The 22,139-nt window shown below is 48.0% G+C and overlaps 1 protein-coding gene across 2 annotated transcripts in view; it reads left to right on the top strand.

The window, feature by feature from the left end:
* CCDC93 (coiled-coil domain containing 93) overlaps window positions 1–22,139 on the top strand; it is a 2,015,088-nt gene that overhangs the window by 1,300,048 nt on the left and 692,901 nt on the right. The gene's annotated exons all lie outside the window — the stretch shown is intronic.

Raw genomic sequence — 22,139 nt, 5'->3', positions numbered from 1 at the left:
AGCAGGTGAGGTATTGGCTAGAGAGTGGAAGTAGAAATGCAGTGTTGGCGTGCGTGTTTGCGTGGCAAGTCTGTACCTTGTACCACGTTAATCCGGGGTACCGTTCTGTGGTACAGCGAGAATTGCCCTAATCTCTACCTCCAAGGTTTGTTTTACCTGTCGGACGGCAGGCATAGGGTGGCATTCTTATGTCGCTAACTCGTCCTGCCTGCTCTGGTTCTCGCCGTGGCACTTCCAGTCAAGAGGACCACCATATCAGGTACGCACCTGTGCTCAATAATCCTTGACAGGTGGCCCTAGGGCCTACAATGACGTCAATTACAACCCTTAAACTATCTGTGAAGCTTGGAGAGATTTTTGTGCCATCTGTGACATAGATGGTGCAGGGCTGTTTTGATATTTTTGATCTTTGTCGGGTCTGCTGAGTGTCCTTTCTCCAGAAACACAAATCCGAAGAAGCCTCCCCTCTTCTACATGAACCTGCATTTCTTCTTATTTAGCATTAGTCTATGTTGGTGGATATCTGCAACAAGTGTTCCCTATCTGAAGATGAGTGAAGGACAACATCACTGACATTGATTACCCCCGCGCCCCAGATCCCACCTTCATACCTCTTATTGTGTGTTGGTACACCTCATCCTCTGACAAGGCTCAGACGCTCAGCCCCTTGTCTCTGAAGAGGCCAACGTGCAACAAAAAGGTATTTATTTGCCGGTGAATTTATGAAGGGGCACCTGATAGTCACCAGATTTGAGGTCGATCATTGACAATCCCTGCAGGTCATCTACTATATAGCCTAGCGTGGGGGGCTGTCTATCCTGTAACAGGCCCAGTGTGGTACTCCTATATCCACACAAATTCCAACCTACTCAGGTTGTTTTGATTACTGGGCCACAAATATCACTGAGACTGCAAGGCCCTCGACTCTCTATTTTTTTTTTTTTTTTAAACGTATTTTATTGACTTTTGTTCCATTACATACAAATGGTGACAAAGGAAAAGAGAAACAAAACCATGAGAACAAATTAAACTAATAACCTAAACAGTCTTCGATTTTTGCTATATGATTTTCAAGTTCACATTGGGCAGGTGATCTAGAGGGCTGGAGCTCCGGGGCGCCAGGGGAGACCCGGCCAAGGGGCCCTTGACGTTAGAGTGGTCTTTTGCTCTTTCTCGCTGGCATAGACAGTCTGCCTAGGGGGGCTTGTGGTCGGCGGCAAAGTTTATGTCTCGGAGGAGCACTTTCCATGATTCAAGAGTGTCATTCCCGCCATCGTCTTCTGCATTAGTTCCGTCCTGCCATGCTCTGGTTTCCGCTTCTGTCCATCTCTCCAACTCTTTGATCCATCGCTCTTGCCTGGGCCCTCCTGGCACCTTCCATGCCATTGCTATTGTTCTTTTGGCTAAAATACAGGCAATGTCCATCAGCTTGGTTATGTGTTTGTGTTTGCTTATCCTGGGATATGTACCTAACAAGCATTCTTTCGGGCTCCATTCATATCTGGACATCCCAGCATCCGTGCAGGTCTGTTGTGCTTTAGACCAGAGTTTTCTCGTTCTGGCACATGTCCAAAACATGTGCATTAAGTCCGCATCATCCATACCGCACCAGGGACACTTTGAAGATGTGTTATTGCTGAAACCAGCCATTCTTTGTGGGGTCATGTACGTACGATACAATACATATAGCTGTATTTGTCTAAATCTGGCGTTTCTTGACACCTCTTTAGGGTAGGCTAATGCTCTTTCCCATTCGTTGTCTGTTAGTGTGATTCTTAGATCTGCCTCCCACTTTTCTTTCAATGGTGCACTCTTCGGGTTGGGCTTGTCCATTAACCGACTGTAAATTCTAGTTATTGGTTTCCAGCCATCTGTGAGATCATACATCTCCTGTAGGAGGGGGTCCGGGGTGGGTTCTTCCGGCCAGCTGTCCCATTTCTTCTTGGCGATTTGTCTGAGTCGGTGATACCACAGGAACTGTCCGCTAGTGAGTCCTTCCCTTATTTGAAGCGTTTCGAACTCCCTAAATTCGTCTTCATCGAACATATCTCCCCAGGAATAGAGTCCGGCTCTTTCCCAGCTTCTTGCTACCGTGAGGTCTGTTTGGGTTCTACATGTGTCCACCAGGATGGGGATGTTGGGGGAATAGGGGTGTTTCGTTTGTCGGATCAAGCAGGTTCTAGACCATATCTGCCTACCCAGTTTTGTGATCATTGGGTCATTCTGTGTCTGCTTCAGTGGGTTCCAGAGTGTCTCTTTGGGGAACAGCTTGGAGGGTGTTTGTTCCAGCATCTCTGATTCGGGGGTTGGGTCATCTGAGAGCCACTTCGTGACATGGGTGAGCTGTGCGGATAGGTAGTATGTTTGTAGATCAGGTAGCTGTATCCCACCTTCTTCGTACGGTAGTGTGAGAGTAGATAATGACAGTTTATGTCTGGATGGTCCCCACAGAAAGTCTCTGATTATTGCTTCCAGCTTTTTGAAGAAGGGAGGTCTGATATAGTGACTGATGTTAATAAAGTAATACAAGAACCAGGGCAGGATTATCATTTTGACAATTGCTGCTCTACCCATCATTGCTAGTGGCAATTTGGACCAAAATTTCATAGAGTTTCGGAGGCCTTTTATTACTGCTTCGGTGTTGTGTTCATGCGTTAGTTCCGGGGTGTGTCTCGCATTGACACCTAAGTATCTAAATGTTTCCGGTTGCCATTTCATCCCCACCCTTGGCAGGTCCGTTTCTTTCCGGCCCCTGAGCCTAGCCAGGGGAAACGCACAAGATTTCTGCCTGCTGAATTTGATTCCGGAGTAGCGTGCGTAGTTGTCCAGAACATCCAGTGCCACTTGTGCATTAAGTTGGGGGTCTTTTATGTAAAGGAGCACATCATCAGCATATAGGGATATTATGGTGTACTTGTTTCCCATCCTTATGCCCGCATCAAAAAGCTGTCTCCTGAAATATATGGCTATCGGCTCCAGTCCCAAGATGTACAGCATTGGTGACAGTGGGCATCCCTGTCTGGTACCCCTTTGTATGTCCCAGGGTTCAGATATCATACCTCCGGTCCGGACTCTTGCCACTGGTGAATTGTAAAGTACCTTGATCCATTTCACAAAGCCCTCTCCGAAGCCAAATTCTCTCAGCACTTCGATCAGCCACTCCCAGAATATGGAGTCGAAGGCCTTGATGGCGTCGAGCGACAACACTGCCAGGTCCTCGTCTCTCGTGTATGTCTCAGCCAGGGTGTGTTGTAGCCTTCTGAGGTTAGCTGTTGTATTGCGTCCCGGGACGAAGCCGTTTTGGTCGTTATGGACTATAGAACCCACCACTCTTGCTAGCCTCTTGGCCAGGATGGTGGTGAGGATCTTACTGTCATAATTTAACATCGCTATCGGGCGATAGGAGTCGCATTCAGAGTGGGGTTTGTTCGGTTTGAGGATTGGGGTTATTATCGTTTCCTTCATAGAGTTAGGCAGGATCCCGTTCTCATATGATTCTCGGTAGACCTCATGGAGTATAGGGGTGAGGGTCGCTTCATATGTTTTTTAAAATTCGGGTGGGAGGCCGTCACTTCCGGGGGTCTTGCATGTCGCTAGGGATCTAATCGCTTCAGCCACATCTTCCGGGGTGATCTCCATTTCTAGGGATTCTCTTTGTTCATCGGAGAGTTTTGGGAGTCCTATTTCTTCTAAGGTGTCTCTGATTTCATCCCTGGGCACCTGCTTGTCGTGGGCGTACAGTTTGGCGTAAAATTCCGCAAATGCCTCGTTTATGTCTTGTTGCGTTCTATGTGTTGTCCCATTGTCGTCTGTGATTTCGGTTGGGAGGTGTCTTGGGTGTTCTCGTTTGCAGAGCCAGGCCAGCAATCTTCCAGGTTTGTTGGCTTCTCTATGCGTTCTAGCGGTGTGGGTTGCGAAGTCAAACTTAGCGAGCCTATCCCAAGCTGAGGCACATTCTTCTCGGACTTCCTTCAGTTTAACTTCCCCCTCCGGACCGGCTTTGGGGTTTGTTTCCAGTTTCGTTATTTCCTCTTCGAGTCCTTCTAGTTCAGCCTTCAGTCTTTTGCGGATACCTCCCGCTTTTGCTATGGCTTCCCCGCGTGTTACCACCTTCATGGCTTCCCATAGTGTGCCCCAACTTGCCACTGAGCCTTTGTTGTTGTTAATGTATTCCTCCAGCGCTGTGTTCAGGTCTTCTCTGAATTCATGGTCAGTGAGTGCTGCGGCGGGCATTCTCCACGTTGGGATCGGTGGTCTAGGTCCCCTAACCTTCCACTGCATGAGTAGGGGGGAGTGGTCTGAAATCGTTCTGCCAAGGTATGTCGTTGAGTCTGCCTTCGAAATTTGTTCCCGGTCTATGAACAAGTAGTCAATCCTAGTGTGGATCTTGTGCGGGGCTGAGTAATAGGAGTAGCTCCGATCTGTGGGATGTTGTTCTCTCCAAACATCCACCAGATTTAGATGATCGAGTGCACTGTTCAGCGACTGAGTTGCAGCGTTTCGCAGTTGGTGTGGAGGTTCGGACCTATCCATGGTTTCGTCCCTGACGCAGTTGAAGTCTCCTCCCCATATAAAAGCTCTATCCCTGTGGTGCATCATTTTTTTGTACAGGGCCTTGAGATGTGCAGGTATGCCGTGTTGTGGGAAGTAGGAGTTTACCAGGCAAATGGTCATGTGTTTAATGGTTCCCCACATAATTAGGTACCTGCCTTCTTTATCAGCTTCAAAGCCCTGTAGTTGAAATGGCACGTTCGGGTTCACCCCGGTGAATACCCCTCTAGCATATTTGGAATAGTGTGCTCCCCTTCCAGTGCCACCCCAACGCTCCGATATTTTGGACGTGGATTCTTCTGTGAGGTGGGTCTCTTGTAGCTTTGCAATTGAGATCTTTTTTCTGCGAAGGTAGGATAGGATCCGGTTTCTCCTTAAGTATGAGCCCATTCCCCTCACATTCCATGTCATAACTTTAAGTTGGGATGCTATTTAGTTGGTATCTGGGTTCTGTCCCCTCAAGTGCCCCCCTGTTTTCTCAGGGTGGTTCTCCCTCCAGCTGCGGGTTTTCGGGTGTTGGTTCGGGAGTCTCTTTATCCCCGGATCCTGAGCTCGTCCTATCCTGTGCCTCTTTGGTTTTTAGTGGTTCGAAGACTTTATAACTAACATAACAATTAACAAAACTGGAACTGGTGCGCCCAGCGGCTGCATTCATCCTGCGGCACTCGGGCACTCTCGTGTCCTCCAGACCCATCCGGGTATCAGGCACGAGCGGGGTCCAACTGTCTGTGGGGGTAGCGTCCTGTGCCTGGTGGGAGGCCGAGCGAGGGCCGCTTCTATTTAGCCAACTGTTGTATGGATTACCTGCTTATTTTCTGGTCGCCCTGTATTTTGCTTCAGTCGTGCTGGTGCTTGGGTAGTTGTGATCCTCACTTACCCGGGCTGGGTGTGTCTCTGGTATCTGTTGGGTGGGCATATTTGCCTTCTGCGAAGTTATTGTCCTCCAGCCACATGTTGGCGCCTTCCGGGTTTTCCAAAAATATTGCTCGACCTTTGAAGATGACTTTTAGTCTCGAGGGGTGTTAGGGAGAATTCTCTGTTTAGGCTGAATTTCCCTACCTAGTGAGTCCCCCAGCAGCTTTGCTGGATTTCTGGGTTTATTTTTTCTCCCCTGCCCAGAGTGAGACTCTTTTACCCTCACTCTTGGATATGTTGAAGTGTGTTTTCTTGGTTAAACCTTGTGTTGAATGGGCTATGGGGTCTTTTACCCCATAGGGCCTCATGTATTTTTGTGATGTGGGTTACACAGCACCCTCTGTGCCGTGACCCAGGGGTGTCCTAGGGACTCCCCAACATAGACTCCATACCCTGGGACTGACTACTGTCTCCCAGGGCATGTAAAGTCACCAAAGACTTTGCTAGTCTTGAATCCTGAACAGAACCAGTACAAACCATCATATTGTGGACGTACTGGCTGGGGCAATTCGATTGCCCCAGGGTCTGTTAGTCGAGGGGGCACGTCTCCGTCCCCCCTGATCGAGTTTTGGCTGGTGGCAGTGGAAACTACTTTTTATATTCGACCGCGAATATTTCCCTATGGGATTTCCCATTGTTTTAGGCTAACACATTTAATTATTTATTTACGGTAGCCTTAAACATACCGCCGGTTTATATATTTATTATTATAACTCCGGTTGGGACTTTTTGCCAAAACTTGATTCTAAAATGGCGTTGGTGTTCGCCTCTGTAACTCTGACCCAAAGTGGAGCCCTTTGTTCCACTTTTGGCGGGCTTCTCCACAGAAGCCCTCCAAAGTGGTGCCACTCTGTCTGGGGTACTTAGGAGGGGTGGAGGGGGATTTAGGCACCCTGGACTGAGTTACCTTGGTAACTCAAGTCGCACTCCGTCCTGATTGGCCCAAGTGGTGAGCCGGCCGGCTCACCACTTAGCATGTTTGAGTGACAGCTAGGCTGGGTGAATGGGGGTTTGCTGCATAAAAGCAGGGCTTTGGGGACTGGAACTTCAGAAGTCGCCACAGGACCAAGAATCCGACGAGGGAAGAGCTGAGCCGACCTGCTTCGACGACACCACCCGGTGGAGCCCTGCTGCACCGTCTCACCACTTTTCCCGACGACCGAGGAGAACTCTTAACGGAGTGGCTCCTTCCCTTGACTGGTGGGGACAACCAGTTTTCGCCTTCTTTTCGCTTCTCGAGGTATCTCGTGGCCGCCTTGCCAGTGCCAAGCACCCCGGCAACCGGAACCCCACCACTTTTACCCCAACCACGAAAGTCGGTACAACTCTTTAACCGGAGGACTCCGCGGCTGGTTTCTTCCCGGGCAGTGCAACGACCTTCTTCTTCTGCTCTTCAGCGAGAACTTCTTCTCCCCTGACCGACGTCGAGCCTTGCTGCCACTGCCTGGAACAACTGCCACCGCTGGAGGATCCTTTCCACTTAAGGTACCGTGTTCCGCCTGGCTTCCCTTGCTTCCGACTGTACGGGGTAGATTTAGCCCCCGGCTTTCGACCCTGGGAGTGCCTGGGACACCCTGGCTAAACTTTCTAAGCCACTCTAAACTCTTTCTAACTCTTTGCAAGACTTTGAATCCCTAATAACAGTGTGATCTTGGGCACATTTTCGCTCCGGCTACTCTAAGAGTGGGCCCTGCCTAGTGACTTTTGCTCACCTGTGACTTTGTGCTTCTTTGAGCCTAGTGCAAGTGTTCTGGACCTTAGAGTGGTGTGTTTAACCTATTTCTGTTTCTTGTATCCCTTTCTTGAACCTACTAGAGTGTCATCTAACGTTAAGCGCTCACCTCTGTTTTAATTATGTGGTGTTAACTTAGAGTTGTCTAGATAGGAGTGAGGGTTGAAACTGCTTTCATTATAACTGTGTTTGAAGTGTTTGTACTATATTTTGCTAGAGTGATTTCAACTTATGTGCGTTCTTAAAAATAAATAACTATATACTTTTGAAACCAAGCTCTGGTCAGAGTTTGTTTGTGCTATTGTATTTGGGTACCTATTGTGTATACTTTACATACTGCCTAACTCTTCTTGAGGGAAGTCTGACTGCTCAGCCACAGCTACCAAGTAAATCTGGGTGGTGCGGACTGCTACCAAGTGGGTTTACTGCTATACCTGTAGTCTTAAATCTTTTGCAGTGTTCCCCAAGGGAACTGCACAGGTTTCTGCCTAACACTGGTGTACAGCGGTGGGATTTGTATTGAGTATACATTTTATTGTACTCTAGATACCTTAGTGCAACTAACCACAAAGCTTAGCACTGTAAAAGTAATCCTCTAACATGTCAGTTATGGAAAGCTATAGTCAAGAGTCCCTTGCAGCCAAAACTGCTGATTGTTTAAGAGTACTCTGTAAACATAAAGACCTCCTGACTAAGGGCAAGAAAATGGAGCTGATTGAAAGATTGTTAGCTAACCAAAGTCTGGGTGAGGGTTCAGAGGAACCTACCACTCCAGCAACTGTAGATGACAGTATTGAAATTAACATGGAGCAAAATGTTGATGATTCTGAGGAAGAGTCAGAAGAGGAGGGTGAGGCTGTTGTGACTGTCCCCCCTAGGCCTCTACCTGCTCTACCTGCTGTACCTACTGGACCTTTACAAGGTCCCACATTTAGTCCTCAGTACTTTGAACTGGAGAAAATGAAGCTAGAATTGGAGTATAAGAAACTTAATGCTCAAACTGACAAAGAACTAAGGCTAAGGGAAATGGAGCTCAAGTATGACTTAGAAATGAAGAAATTATCTGTTGAGAATGTCTCTCTCTCTGGCTCCTCTAGAAGTTCCAGTCCTAAAAGACCCCGGATGCCTAAAGAATTGATTGGTATGTATGAGCCTAAGTTGGATGTGTTGGATTGGTTGTCTCTGTTTGAATATAATCATGGGCTCCAGAACATCACAGGAAATGACTTACTCACCTGGTTGTTCTCTAGGCTTCCCCCTGTTGCAACTGATGTGGTAATGGAGATGGGGGAGGAGGATAGGAAGGACTATGAATGTGTGAAACTAGCTTTGATAGCTAGGTTTGGGAAGACCCCTTCCCAGTATCTTAAGAGGTTTAGGAGCCTCAAAAAGCATGATGGTACCCCTTGGGCTACCTGGGTGAGTGAATGTTTGAAAAACTTAGAGGGATGGATTAAGGGTTACAAGGTGAACACTTATGAAGGTATGAAGAATTTGTTTATGTTGGAGACTATTTATGATGCCTGCTCTCCTGAGCTCAGACAACACTTGGCTGATTCCAGGGAATTAGATTCCCGGAAGCTAGCTAAGGCTGCTGACTTGTGGGTTGCCAACAGGGCCACTCACAAGGATTCTGGGGTCACTCAGAAGAAGGATGGGGAGAAACAGCCTAAAAAGGACTCCAAAGAGAATTCTAATAATTCCTATCCCAAAGAGGGCCCCAAACCACAAAATAACCAGGGTAAGCCACATGGGAAACCTAGTCAGGCTACTGTACCTTCTGGCCACAAGCCAGAAGGAGGTCAGAACAAGCCACCCTTCCAGAGAGCATTTGGACAATGCTATGTCTGTCAGGGTACTGACCATATCAAAGGAGATCCCAAGTGCAAGGGTAAACCTGCAGGGATCAGCACAGTCTCCTTAGCCTTCACTCCTGAGGATGAAATACAGATGGCTAGTGCCCACTTTGAACTCTTTGCTGAAGAACCCTTGGGTCTTCAAGCAACTGTAAACTTAGAGCCTATGGGTCTGGTTAGTCCCCAGAATAGGGTTGTGTATAACTCCCTACCTGTTAATTCTAAGGTGTATTATGTGGACAGTGTTCTTGTCAATGGCCAGGATACTCCTGCCAGGAGAGACACTGGGGCCAGCAGAACAGTAGTGGATGAAAGCTTCTTTCAACCTGAGGATGTGGCCAAAGCACCCAAAGGTCCCACTAAGATGTCTGGAGGCCCTGTCCAAATGGTTCCTATTCTACCAGCCCTCATTCAATGTAACAACATGACAGTAAGGATCCCTGTCAGTGTTCAGGCTGAGGTACCTGGGAAGGTCCTGTTGGGGAATGACCTAAGAACTCTAGGAGTAGTGTCACATACCCCCAGGCCTCCCAGTATGGAGAAGCAGAACTTAACCAAATTGGCTAGAAAGGCTACCTTGAAGGACCCTTCTAAGCCTGTGGGACCCTCTACTGAGAACCCCACTACAAGCCCTGGGTTTAGTAAGTTGACCTCTGACCCAGGCACCTTTCAGGATAGTATGCTAGGAACATGGGAGCCCCAACCAAGCTCCATCATTGTTCCCCTAGTCTCAGAGTCTCTGACTCCCCCTGCTTCTGAGGAAGAGGTGGATAGACCAACTAGGCCCCTATCTGGACCTGAGAGAACTGGTAATTCTCAGTGCTGGTGGAAAACCAGAAAAGAAAAGTCTAAGGCCAAAAACCTTCAGACTGTTGGCCCTTCTACTGAAGAACCCAACTCAAATCCTAATATTAGGGGGGAAACTCCTAAAATAGGTAAGGGTAGATCTAAGAGGAAGGGGAAGCAGGTACATTGCCTAACCCCAACCCCTCCAACCAAGAGGCCTAAGACCCAACCTGCTCCCACAAGAGAGGTGGTGAGGAACCTTGGAGGCCCCTCTAGATCTAAGGGAATCCTTTATAAGGACCCCTTGAAAAAGCCTAACATAGGTTCAGAAGTTGTACCAACTTCTGAGGGACTGGTCAACCAGATCCCCTATAACAAAAAGACTGATGTTCCTCAAAGGGTCTGTAGGTCCGTTAGCTTGCAAAAGAAAACCTTTGAGTTCTCCATTGAACATAGGTCAGGGTGTCACCATCAAAATGCTGATGGACTCTCTAGGATGTATATCATCGACTAGAGGTATGAGGTTCATCCAGGAGTGGATTAAATCCTCCTGTCCCTTAGTCTGGGGGGGTCGAGTGTTAGGGAGAATTCTCTGTTTAGGCTGAATTTCCCTACCTAGTGAGTCCCCCAGCAGCTTTGCTGGATTTCTGGGTTTATTTTTTCTCCCCTGCCCAGAGTGAGACTCTTTTACCCTCACTCTTGGACATGTTGAAGTGTGTTTTCTTGGTTAAACCTTGTGTTGAATGGGCTATGGGGTCTTTTACCCCATAGGGCCTCATGTATTTTTGTGATGTGGGTTACACAGCACCCTCTGTGCCGTGACCCAGGGGTGTCCTAGGGACTCCCCAACATAGACTCCATACCCTGGGACTGACTACTGTCTCCCAGGGCATGTAAAGTCACCAAAGACTTTGCTAGTCTTGAATCCTGAACAGAACCAGTACAAACCATCATATTGTGGACGTACTGGCTGGGGCAATTCGATTGCCCCAGGGTCTGTTAGTCGAGGGGGCACGTCTCCGTCCCCCCTGATCGAGTTTTGGCTGGTGGCAGTGGAAACTACTTTTTATATTCGACCGCGAATATTTCCCTATGGGATTTCCCATTGTTTTAGGCTAACACATTTAATTATTTATTTACGGTAGCCTTAAACATACCGCCGGTTTATATATTTATTATTATAACTCCGGTTGGGACTTTTTGCCAAAACTTGATTCTAAAATGGCGTTGGTGTTCGCCTCTGTAACTCTGACCCAAAGTGGAGCCCTTTGTTCCACTTTTGGCGGGCTTCTCCACAGAAGCCCTCCAAAGTGGTGCCACTCTGTCTGGGGTACTTAGGAGGGGTGGAGGGGGATTTAGGCACCCTGGACTGAGTTACCTTGGTAACTCAAGTCGCACTCCGTCCTGATTGGCCCAAGTGGTGAGCCGGCCGGCTCACCACTTAGCATGTTTGAGTGACAGCTAGGCTGGGTGAATGGGGGTTTGCTGCATAAAAGCAGGGCTTTGGGGACTGGAACTTCAGAAGTCGCCACAGGACCAAGAATCCGACGAGGGAAGAGCTGAGCCGACCTGCTTCGACGACACCACCCGGTGGAGCCCTGCTGAACCGTCTCACCACTTTTCCCGACGACCGAGGAGAACTCTTAACGGAGTGGCTCCTTCCCTTGACTGGTGGGGACAACCAGTTTTCGCCTTCTTTTCGCTTCTCGAGGTATCTCGTGGCCGCCTTGCCAGTGCCAAGCACCCCGGCAACCGGAACCCCACCACTTTTACCCCAACCACGAAAGTCGGTACAACTCTTTAACCGGAGGACTCCGCGGCTGGTTTCTTCCCGGGCAGTGCAACGACCTTCTTCTTCTGCTCTTCAGCGAGAACTTCTTCTCCCCTGACCGACGTCGAGCCTTGCTGCCACCGCTGGAGGATCCTTTCCACTTAAGGTACCGTGTTCCGCCTGGCTTCCCTTGCTTCCGACTGTACGGGGTAGATTTAGCCCCCGGCTTTCGACCCTGGGAGTGCCTGGGACACCCTGGCTAAACTTTCTAAGCCACTCTAAACTCTTTCTAACTCTTTGCAAGACTTTGAATCCCTAATAACAGTGTGATCTTGGGCACATTTTCGCTCCGGCTACTCTAAGAGTGGGCCCTGCCTAGTGACTTTTGCTCACCTGTGACTTTGTGCTTCTTTGAGCCTAGTGCAAGTGTTCTGGACCTTAGAGTGGTGTGTTTAACCTATTTCTGTTTCTTGTATCCCTTTCTTGAACCTACTAGAGTGTCATCTAACGTTAAGCGCTCACCTCTGTTTTAATTATGTGGTGTTAACTTAGAGTTGTCTAGATAGGAGTGAGGGTTGAAACTGCTTTCATTATAACTGTGTTTGAAGTGTTTGTACTATATTTTGCTAGAGTGATTTCAACTTATGTGCGTTCTTAAAAATAAATAACTATATACTTTTGAAACCAAGCTCTGGTCAGAGTTTGTTTGTGCTATTGTATTTGGGTACCTATTGTGTATACTTTACATACTGCCTAACTCTTCTTGAGGGAAGTCTGACTGCTCAGCCACAGCTACCAAGTAAATCTGGGTGGTGCGGACTGCTACCAAGTGGGTTTACTGCTATACCTGTAGTCTTAAATCTTTTGCAGTGTTCCCCAAGGGAACTGCACAGGTTTCTGCCTAACAAGGGGTAGAGGAGCATATATTTCAGGTTGAGCTGACGGAGCCTAGCTTTTACTGGTACAAAGGAGTTCCTCTCCCTTTGGACTTTTTGGGTGTAGTCAGGGTAAATGGATATTTTGGAAGTGTCTCTTTCTATCGGCACTTCTTCCCTGGAGTGCCTCAGGATGATTTCTCTATCTTGGAAGTTGAGTATTTTGGCAATTATGTGGCGAGGGTGTGAGCCAGACGGGGGTCTCTTTTGTAGGGATCTATGTGCCCTTTCAACCGAGAATCCTTGTGTTAGTTTCCCGGCGCTTACCTCTTGCTGTATCAGGGACTCTATATAGGCAGTTGGGTTCGGGCCTTCACTCCCTTCTGGCACCCCGAGTATTCGGACATTACCTCTCCTCGCCCGTCCTTCGGCTTCCTCGGATCTTGTCTCTAGCATCGCCACTTTCCTTTCTAAGTCTAACACCTTTGCCTTCAGGACTCCTGTATCTTCAGATGTTTCTTTTATGGCCGTCTCAGTGCTTGCTACTCTCCCTGTTAGGTTTCGGGCATCCTGACGCATTAGTTGGAGTTCAGATTTAAATTCTTCAATCCTTGTATCTATGAACGTCCGTAGTGATGCAATAGCCTCTAACACCTGTGATTGGTTGTCGGTGGGCTCATCTGCCCTTGTATGTGGTGGTTCTGGGGTGGAAAGGCATGGTTGTGCAGGGTTTCTTGTCTTAGCAGAGACATAATTGTCCAGGGTTTTTGGTTTTCCTTTGTTTCTGTTAGCCATACTGTGGTTTTGTTGGGGTATTGCTCAGTTGTTCTGGCTGGGGTGTTTCTGAGCCAACTGGGGTGTTCCAGTTGTTGGTTGTTGTGCCTTTCTGTGTGGGAAGGGGTCCGTACCGTATCTTCCCTGGGATATGGTTAATTGTTTGGGTGATACCAGGTGTGTTGCCAGCGCGTTACTATATTGTGCAATGTCACCCTGGCGTATTGTCGCGACTTGGCAGTCAGTTCCTAGGGGGGCCTTTGGCCATTTGGGTGGTTCAAGCCCCTGCTTTACATCCCATGGATTGTGCGGCGTGTTACCGTTGGTGCACCCTCCCCACGGATCTCCTCACCTCTGGTTGCGCCTACCTGCCAGGTGCTGGAGCTAAGCGGGGAAAAGGGGCCCTCAGCCGGTTGCTCCGCGCGTTGTCTCTCGCTCCGTCTCTCCCCGTACCACTCCAGCCGCAAGCGTGCCAGCAGGCGTTCTCCGCCGCGGCGAGCGGTTTATTAGGATGGCCGTTCCTGGTGGTCCTAGAAGTCGTTCCGTCCTCCTTCCTCAAGCGGGAGGCGGAATTGCTGCCTCCGGGCACTTTTTTGCCGATTCGCGGGTTCAGCTGGGTCACTGCCGGTGGATGTCGGCTCACAGCTTTGTGTGTCCCTGGGCAGGAGGGAGAGGCAGTTCCTGGCCGCGACTGCTTCAAGGACTTCGCCGTGTGTATTTTGCGCAGCGGGGACGAGAGGCGTTGTTGGTGCCCGTGGCCCCAAAGTCACTGGGCAGGCGCCATCTTGGATGCGTGAGGAGGTTGGGGGGGAACCCCGTTCTCGTCGACCATCTACTTGTTCACTTGTTCGGCAGGGATAGGGAGGATCGCATGGAATTGCGTTCCCAGTGTTGGTGGGCAGTTTGTTTGATTAGTCGTGCCTCTCCGCTTCCTCAGGCAGGAGGGGGGTTTGCCGCCTCTGGCGCAGGCACCTCCCTGCCGATTCGCGTCTGCTGGGTCGCTGTCGATGGGTGTCCCTTGAGAGGACTGCTTGTTTCTGGGCAGGAGGGAGAAGCTCTCCTTAGCCGCAGTTTCTCCAGAAGGGTCGCCGTGGTTGAATCGCACAGAGGAGTCGGGTGGGGTTATTGTTGCCGGCAACTCCAGTGTCGCTGGTTAGGCGCCATCTTGGATGCGGGTGAAGGCTGGGTGGGGTCCCCGTTCTTTTGGACCTTCACAAGTCCCACTGGTCCGATTCTTCTGTGGGTTTGCAGAAGTCTCCAGCGCTGGGGGTGAGGATTAAATGCGGCGAAAGGATCTAGAAGCGGCGCCTCGGTCAGAGCTCTGTAGCTCAACCTCTACTCGCCATGAGCTCCAGGCCACGCCCCCCCTCGACTCTCTCTATACCTTTATACAGCTTTTTGTTGGTGGATAATCCAGGAGTACCTTGATGACTTCCTGATAGGTACTGAGCATGAAATGCACTAGCCCCAATTATTTGGCTATATCACAAGCCATCAATGTGTTTTTTGCTTCTGGGTGATGTGGAATTTCGCCAACGTGGACACATTGTCATGAGTCATTCTTTTATGGAAGGTTTCTTCAAATGCGGAGTGGATGTGTTCCTCCCTAGGTGAAAATGCATTGTTTATGGCTTTGTCAGACTTTGAGCAGGGTTGAGAAGGTGAAACTGGACAGTGGGCATCATTTTCGCCGATACGCCAGTGTTGATGACGACAAGCACCTAGTCAGTTAGTACTGTCATCGAACAGCATGGCTGGTGACGCTTCTTTGTCCTCCCTTCACAGATTGCAGTAATGGAAATCCCCTCTTTGCTGTCCTAGTCCTTTGTAATACTAGCGCTCCTTCACATCAGTGACTACTCTGTCCTGTTGCGGTCTGGTGGCACAGTTCTCCACATTCTGGATGTTCGCTGGCTTGCATACCTTGGAGAAATGGTTTGACTTTCCACTCCTCCCACTTGTTTGAGCTAAAGCTGGGAAACTTTGCGTGTGTTAGGGGGGGATACCCCGCACATGAAGATCTTCCGAGTTCGAGTATGTTCTGCAGCGAGATGTCCGGTTCTTGCTGGATCTCGGAATTTTCTGACCACGAATTTCATCCTTATCGCCAATAAGGAGGCAGGATATGGCCAGTATCACAGACTGGCATGAAATGCATCAAGGGACTCGGACACACCTTGGCTGGCCTGACAGAGCTTGAACCTTTCTCAGTCTTTGTTGATAAAGGGGTTGAAGTACGCATGCAGCGCGTCTTTCTCTGCCTTGTATGAGTTTGACCTATCTACAGCTAGAAACATCTTGAAGACCATGTGTACCTCTGTTTAAAGTGGGAAGAGAAGGTCCAACCCCTCTGCAGCATCATTCGTCTCATGGAAAGCAGTTAAGACCATTTCCAGCTTGGGCGCAAGTGTGGCTGGCATGCCATTGACATCACCTTCGTGACAGGGTTGCCATGAAACATCAGGCAGGTAGTAGCTGTCTCTCTGGGCAATGGGCCTAATTGTGTTGCAGCACGCCAGACCCGAGGGGCCTGAGCAGATGAAGAGGACAGAGTGTTGTCCTCCCCATGGTCGTCGCTGTCCATGGTCGACCAGAGAAACATAGTATGTCTCCTTCCCTCATTGTTTTTACGTTCTTTCCTTATTATATCTTTCTTCGATATATGCCCATTTGTTTTAGTTTTGTGTTTTCTTTGTAGCAGTTCACATTATGATGAGGTGCCCTCTGTGGTTGATTGGTGAGGCAGGAGTCAGTGAGCCAACCCCAAGGCAACAGCCCTCCCTTGCTGGTGCCAGAAGTCAGTGGATGTTGTGGCATGCAGAAAGAGAGTTGTGGTTCGCACGAGCACCCTAATCCGGGTTGTTGGCTGCTGTCTTACACTGAGGGATTTTGCTGGGTCTTTGTAACGGGCACATAGCATCGCGCTGCACCCTGCCCTCCTTCATCACCAGATGTATTCCTCGGTGTATATACCCTCTGGTGTCAGCAGCACCAGACATGAACATGCTTCTAGTAACTGAATCCTGTGCTCCTGAAAGGGCAGGGATTCCTCTTTATTTGAGGAAAGCTTCTGTGGTCATCATGAGCGACGTCGTCCACCGGGGCGTAAATCGTCAAAAACTGCAGTGCTGGAACACTGATATGCTGCTTCTGTGGATACATATTATTTTTCTGATGCAAGAAAAAGTGTGAATCTTTTCTAATACATTGGATTTACATAGCTGTCAGTCAACCTATTAAGTGTCTTTTTTCTCAAATGTGCATTTACTGCTAAGGTCGTCAATGGGCTCAGGCAATTACACGCATGGTCCAACTGCAGCTCCATGAATTTCACTTTAAAGAAGTGATTTGATTGTTGTTCTATTGACAGCCTTGCAGATTTATGGTTTGTTCTGAGCATTGTTAGTTTGTCAATATTCTCTCCAACAAAAACGGGTGAAGGGGGAGGCAAAGCTCCTTCATTGGATAGTCTTTGAGCTTTCCAAAGGGTGTAAATTATGGCTTTGGCTTTTTTGTTCTCGTTAACAATGAACTTTCACACAGACAGAACACGATGCTACCTTTCATTGTCTTACGCAATCGCCTCCCATAATGGCTTGTTCTAGTGCCATATTACTTTTCATGATCCTAGCCACTCGTTAAAAGATGGGGCGTCAGTTCTCAGCCAATATTTGGACATTAGGTATATAGCAGTTAGTGTTAGATAAAATATTAACTTGTATCTTATGTGAGAATGGTTCCTTGGGGCACAACAATATGAAATATCGTTTCTGTCCTTCCTCAATTTGTGTTATTAAGCACACGTTTGGAACATTATCTACATTTATTTTTTGTTTGTTTTCAGTGGCCGAGTACATTTTTCAATCTCATGTAGCAACCGTTTTAGCTTTCTGACTCGCATGCTTATGCACTAGAGTCATTATTTGCAGCGTTAATCTGTTATAGAGGTACATGCTTTGCAAATACTGCCATGCGCCGGTGTGGTACAGTAATGCACATAGTTCTTAATCGAAATTTGAAAATATAGTCGTTGACAGTGGACTTCTCTGAATTAAGACTCAATTCAACCTTGACTCGCTCTCCTCAATGCCTGTGCCACAATCTTTCAAATGGTATTTCATAAATAGTGTTCGGGGACTCAAAGGAATAGAATTATTTCTTCATTTGGCCTTTCCCACCATTTCTTTGGTTATGATACTCAACTTTTCCTTTCTTTATCCTCTGATATTCACCACACTCTCTCTACTTGTCTGTCAACTATGAAATCATGGATGTCTTGTCATTATCTCACACTCAATGCTAGGAAAACAGAGGTTCTCTTTTTCCGTGCTTATACGCTTCCACGCCTTTTATTTTGTTTCCTCCATCACATCTTCCAATTACCCCTACAGCTCAAAATCTGGGGCTTTATCTTGACTCTACCCTATCCTTCTCTCACCATATTTATCTAGCATCACGCGCTTGTTGCTATTACCTATACAATATCTGCAAGGCTTGTCCATTCCTCATTTTTCAATCTTCAAATCTCCTGATTTCTTCCCTGATCTTTTCCTGACTCTCTTATTGTTCTACTGCTCTCTTTGGTCTCCCAATCTCTATTCTTGCTCATCTGAACTCTGTCTTTAACTCATCTATTCGCCTTCTCTGTCTTCTCTTCTTTCGAGATTCTATCTCACCCTCCCTCACTACCCTCGGCTGGCTGTCTTTTCATTCTCAACTCACATTTGATTTCTTATGTCTTGTCTTTAAGTCTCTCTACTGTTTTGCTCCTGCCTATCTTTCTGTTCTGGTATCTTTCTAAATCCCCTCTCGTTCTCTTTGTTCCTCGTCTCAATGTCTTCTAGTGGCACCTCACCTCCTTTCCCCCATGTGCCCAATCTTGCTTTCGTTCTTTTGCTCTTTTAGCACCTTTACACTGGAACGGTCTCCCTTACTGTCTTCACTCTATCTCTGCCTATCCTCTATTCCATAAGTCACTGAAGTTGCATTTTCTCCAGCACGCTTAATATGATTGTTTTCACTGATTACGTCCATTCACTTTATTGTACCGTATTTCTTTTCTCTGTACAGCGTCTTGGCTTACGGCGCTATATAAAATATAAATAAATACAAATACAAGAGCAGATAATTGTACACACACAGTGGCTATCAAAAGGTGAAGGAAAAGGCCAGTTTTCTGTTTTGATAGGCTGTAGATAGGCTGTTTTGATAGGCTGTAGAGATTTATTTTACATTTTCAACACTTATATTTTCATTTCTATGGTTATATGTTTTTTCCATCGGAACGTAATCCAGAATTTTCAAACTTCTAATCAATGCCTACGCCCTGGTTCCACATGTACAAATATCCCTACGCTCCAGACTAGATCTTGAAAGTATTTAGTAATGCATTAGGTTGCACTGTAGTGACTATAGAGTGGAAAGATGCCTCTGGAATATGCCGCTTGCACTTCATGAATTCAGGTCCTCTTTTTCTTCAAGGCCTCTTTCACACCTATTCTAGCACTGCTGCTCAGTATAAGCAACCTCAAGTCTTAAAGCTAAGGTGTTCTCTGACATTGTTCCATCCACACTGTGACTCCTTTTTGGTGACAATGCTCAACTGTCTCCAGCTTGCAGTATGCACATTGAGGACCCTTCAACGGTGCATCTCCTAGTGCTGCCCACTTGAAGCTGCATGCCAGGCTGGCTGCTAATATGGCACCAGATCACAAACAAGCCTCCAAGCCACTTGCTAGAACTGCAGATCCTAACTTCAATTACATTATCTTCACAACAGAATCGACAGGTCCTCATAGAAAATGGGAATTTCCCTCTGTCCCTAATATTTCATTTGTTGTGAATATATAGTATTCAATCGAAGTATTAAAAAACAATTTCTTAAAAATCTACAGGGTAACTTAATTAGATAACATGGGAGAGTAGAGTGCTTATTTTCCATATTTTTCAGAAAACAAAAATTTGTTTTGTATAATAGTCTCTTGTCTACCATCTATCCCAGTCCCATGCTGTTTATTTTTTTTTTTATGAAAAGAGGATAACATCTCGCCCTCGCTTTTCAACCAATACCTGGCAAATCTCACCCACTGCATTGCCATTTTCTGCTCAAATTTCCAGTGCTACACCGACGACACTCAACTCATTTTCAGGCTGTCCTTGGCCACCTCCTCTCCCTCTCTCATCTCTGATTGACTAACTGCCATTCAAGATTGGTGTGCCGCCAATGATCTTTGTCTGAATGCCAGCAAGACGGAGATCCTCCTCATCAACACTCCTTCACCCTCCTTTCCCCTCACTCCTACCCCCACCTGTGTGGCTAAGAACCTCTGGGTCATCTTTGACTCCACACTTTCCTTCTCCACCCACATCTCTGATGTCTCTAAAAAGTCAAACTTCCTACTGCACCTCCTCAGAGGTACTCTGCCTTTCCTCTCCTTCCCCCAGAAGCTCATGGTCTCCCAAGCTCTGGTTCTCTCTAGTTTGGACTATTGTAACAGCCTCTTTATAAATCTACCTGCCTCTACTCTGCGCCCTCTGCAACTAATCCAGAACAGGACTGCGAGACCTGTCCTTGGTCTCAAGCCCTGGGATCGTATCTCTCCAGCTCTGTAATCTCTCCATTGGCTCCCATTGAATTCAAGGATTAAATTCAAAACCCCCTGCATTGTCCACAAGGCTTTCTGTGGCCTGGGTCCATATTACCGTCAGCTATCCCCCCGCAATTAGTTCCCCTCTCGAGCTCTTCTCTCCTCTATCACTAACTCCCTCAGGGTCAGTTGTTTTTCAAAGAAACGAGCTGGGGGTAGATCTCGGTCTTCGGCTGGGGCCTCCTTCTGGAACAGCCTCTCTGCCACTCGAAACTTGAGGAGAACCATCTCCGGTTCCAGAAGCACCTCAAGACCTTCCTCTTTGCTTCTGCCTTCGTTCCCCCTCTCCCCTGCTGATCTGTTCTCCCTTGGCACCGTGCACCTGCCCACACTTTGTCCTCCAGGCCTAGGCACCTGCTCACCCTGCCACCCTCCTGCACTGCTTCTGGGCCACCTCTTGTACTGGGGTCTGTATCTGTACCCATACAGCCCACCCTTTTTCTTCCTGCTCTTTCTCAGACCTACCCTGTCTGCTGCCTTAAACCCAGCACTTGCCAATTGCTGGCTGCGCTACCACTGTTCGTTGCCTTTATTATTCATTTATTTATTATTTATCTGTTTCTTCTTTGCTCTGCACTTTCTACTTCTCCCCCCCCTCCATGCACTTTTCCCTTACCCCTCTCCCATGCACTTCCACATTCTCAATGTCACTGGGCCTAGTAACATCATTGTTTTGTTCTCCCCTGTTCCCCTCCCTTGCCTCGTCGCGCTCTGAAACACTTGTGTACGAGTGCGATAGAAATAAAATACCAATACCAATATCAATATCATTATCAATAGTCTAGCCTAGAGAGGACCAGAGCTCTGGAGACGGTGAGCTTCTGGGGGAAAGTGAGGAAAGGAACAATACCTCTGAGGAGGTGCAGCTGATAGTTTGACTTCTTATAGATGTGAGGAGAGAAGGAGCGGGTGGAGTCGAAGGTGACCCAAAGATTCTTAGCCTCACAGGTAGGAGCAGGAAGAGGGCCCAGAGTGGGTGGCCAGAGAGAGAGAGGAAAGGAGGGAGCTGGTGTTCCGATGAAAAGGATCTCCGTTTTACTGGCATTAAGGCAGAGATCATTGATGGCACACCACTCCTGAATTGCGGACAGACATTCTGGAATGGGAGAAGGAGCAAAGGTAGTCGAGGGGAGCCTGAAGGGGAGCTGGATGTCATCCGCATAACACTGAAAGTTGGAGCAGAGAGCAGCGATGTGGTGAGAAAGAGGTGTCAGGTATTAGTTGAACAGCCAGGGAGAAAGGTTAGACCCCTGGGAAACACCACAGGTAGAGAGAGTGATAGAAGAGATGAAGGACACCAGCTGGACCCGAGAGGGTCGATCAGTGAGGAAGACGGTCATCCAGGCCAGGGCCAGATCAGTGATACCCAGGTTATCAAGGAGGCAGTTGAGCAGGATGGCATGGTGGACTGTATCAAAGGCAGAAGAAAGATCGAGGATAATGTGGACAGAAGGAGGTTAGAGTCAAGGGTAGAGAGCAGCTCTTCATGGATGTTCTGTGCTTCTGGCTGCAAAGCCAGACTGGTGGTCATGGAGACAGCCAACAGATTCAGTGTGAAGATTAAGCTGTGAGATAGTTATCTTTTCCAAGAGTTTGCCCAGGAAAGGAGTGATGGAGATTGGGTGGTAGTTAGCCGTAGAGGAAGGATCAGCAGAGGTGCTTCATTAGGAGGGGGTGCACAACGGAGTGCTTAAGGGGGAGGGGAAGGTTCCAGTGGCAAAAGTGTGATTGCAGAAGTCGGCCAGGGCGTCGATGCAGTCCTTAATGGTTCTGGATGAACAGAGAAGAATATATTTTGACAAGACTTTCATAGATCAGACTTTTCTAGAAACGTTGTCAGGTGTGAACAATGGAAAGGAAGAGAAGGGAGGAGGAGAGGCGGCCACAGGCAGGCCAGGAGTGGAGGATGAGGAAGAGGAAGAGAGTGTGGTCAGGATGTCCTGAGTGTTAGTGATGAAATGAGAAGCCAAGGCCGTACAAAGGGCCTGGGAGGGAACAGGAGATGTTGAGACTGCAGCAGGATTGGCCAGCTCCTTGCAGATTTTGACGAGTTCGGCCGAGTTGTTAGATGCCGCAGAGACGCAGGCTTGGATGTGCGCTCTCTTCTTGGCGAGCACAGAGAGTCTGTACTGCCTTTGGAGCAGGTGGCAGGCCAGTTTGTCACAGGGTGCTCCTGTTGCCCTTCACTTCCTCTCAGCCACCCTGCACTTGCTTTTGGGGGTGACGAGGTCG

The sequence above is a fragment of the Ambystoma mexicanum genome, chromosome 9 (genome assembly GCF_040938575.1).
Source record: "Ambystoma mexicanum isolate Mex_15411 chromosome 9, UKY_AmexF1_1, whole genome shotgun sequence".
Classification (NCBI taxonomy): Eukaryota; Metazoa; Chordata; class Amphibia; order Caudata; family Ambystomatidae; genus Ambystoma; species Ambystoma mexicanum.
The sequence above is the reverse complement of the archived record's forward strand: the minus strand, read 5'-3'. Positions and strand labels throughout refer to the sequence as shown.